Source organism: Olea europaea, chromosome 11 (assembly GCF_002742605.1).
Source record: "Olea europaea var. sylvestris chromosome 11, O_europaea_v1, whole genome shotgun sequence".
NCBI lineage: Eukaryota > Viridiplantae > Streptophyta > Magnoliopsida > Lamiales > Oleaceae > Olea > Olea europaea.
The window spans coordinates 30772618-30774300 of record NC_036247.1 but is presented as its reverse complement, the minus strand read 5'-3'; positions in this window follow the sequence as shown (position 1 = coordinate 30774300).

The window sequence follows — 1683 nt, the reverse complement described above, 5'->3', positions numbered from 1 at the left end:
TTTGAGGAATTATCAAGGTTTGCTCCACATTTAGTGGATACCGAGGAAAAACGGGCTAGAAGATTCGAGCGTGGACTTCAACCCTATATTCGTGACATAGTGTCAGTCCTTGAGCTAGACACTTATCGAGAAGTCCTAAAACGAGCCCAGACTATTTCTTATCAGAGAACTTAAAACATTGAAAACTCTTACCAAGTTCGGAATTTCTCAGGTAAGAGGAAGTGGAATTTTGATAGACAGAATACCAGTAAAGGAAAAGGGAATAATGCACCAAAGAAAGGAAGAACGGATATAGCAGGAGTTAGTGGTGAAGGGCGTTGTCCTAAGTGTGATAGACCTCATAAAGGAGAATGTTTATTAGGAAAAAATGTTTGTTTCAAGTGTGGGAAATCAGGACACTTCGTTAAAGAATGTCCTCAGAATCAGACACAGAAGGCTAGAGGTGATAAGAAAGGAAAAGCAAGAGTTTTCTCCTTATCCAGGCAAGAAGCTGAACGAGACCCTAATGTCGTCGCAGGTATCATCTCTGTTTCCAATATTCCTGCATTTGTACTTATAGATTTTGGAGCCACACATTCGTTCATTTCTTCTTCTTTTGTTGCAAAGTCTAAAGTGGAATGTGAATTTCTTCCATATACTTTAGAAATATCTCTTCCATCTGGAAAGATACTTGTCGCTAACCAAATAGCTAGAGATCTTAGGATGGAAATTGATGGTAGAGGTATAACGGTAGATCTAATTCCATTAACGATAAAAGACTTTGATGTTATTCTTGGTATGGACTGGTTGTCCAAAAACTATGCAACTATTTATTGTACTGAGAGAATAGTGGGTTTTCGAAGATCGGGCGAAGAAGAGTTTCGTTTTGTGGGAACTGAGGTAAATACCTCATCTGGTGTAGTGCCAACAACTCAGGTTGAAAGTATGCTGAGAAAGGAATTAGATCAAAGATTTCTAGTGTCGATGACCGATATTAAACAAGATAAGTTGTCAATTGAGGATGTTCCAATAGTTCGACACTATAAAGACGTTTTTTCCAGAAGACCTTCTAGGTGTACCACCAGACAGACAAGTAGAGTTTACCATTGATTTGGTACCAGGAGTAACACCCATTTCAAAGGCTCCATATCGTATGGCACCGTTGGAACTACAAGAGCTGAAGGTACAGTTGAAGGAGCTTCTTGATAAGGGTTTCATTAGACCAAGTATATCACCATGGGCTGCACCAGTGTTATTTGTGAAAAAGAAGGATGGAACAATGAGGCTGTGCATTGACTATCGAGAATTGAATCGCCTCACTATCAAAAACAAATATCTACTTCCAAGAATCGAAGATTTGTTTGACCAGCTTATGGGAGCTACAGTATTTTCAAAGATCGATCTAAGATCAGGATATCACCAATTGAAAATTAAGTCAAATGATATCCCTAAGACGGCTTTTAGGACACGTTATGGTCATTATGAATTTTTGGTGATGCCTTTTGGGTTAACTAATGCCCCGGCAGTATTTATGGATCTAATGAACAGAGTATTCCATGAATACTTAGACCAATTTGTTATAGTTTTCATTGATGATATCCTAATCTATTCGAAGAATGAGGAGGAACACGAGAAACATCTCATGATGGTCTTAGAAACTCTAAGGAAAGAGAAGCTTCATGCCAAATCCAAGAAATGTGAATT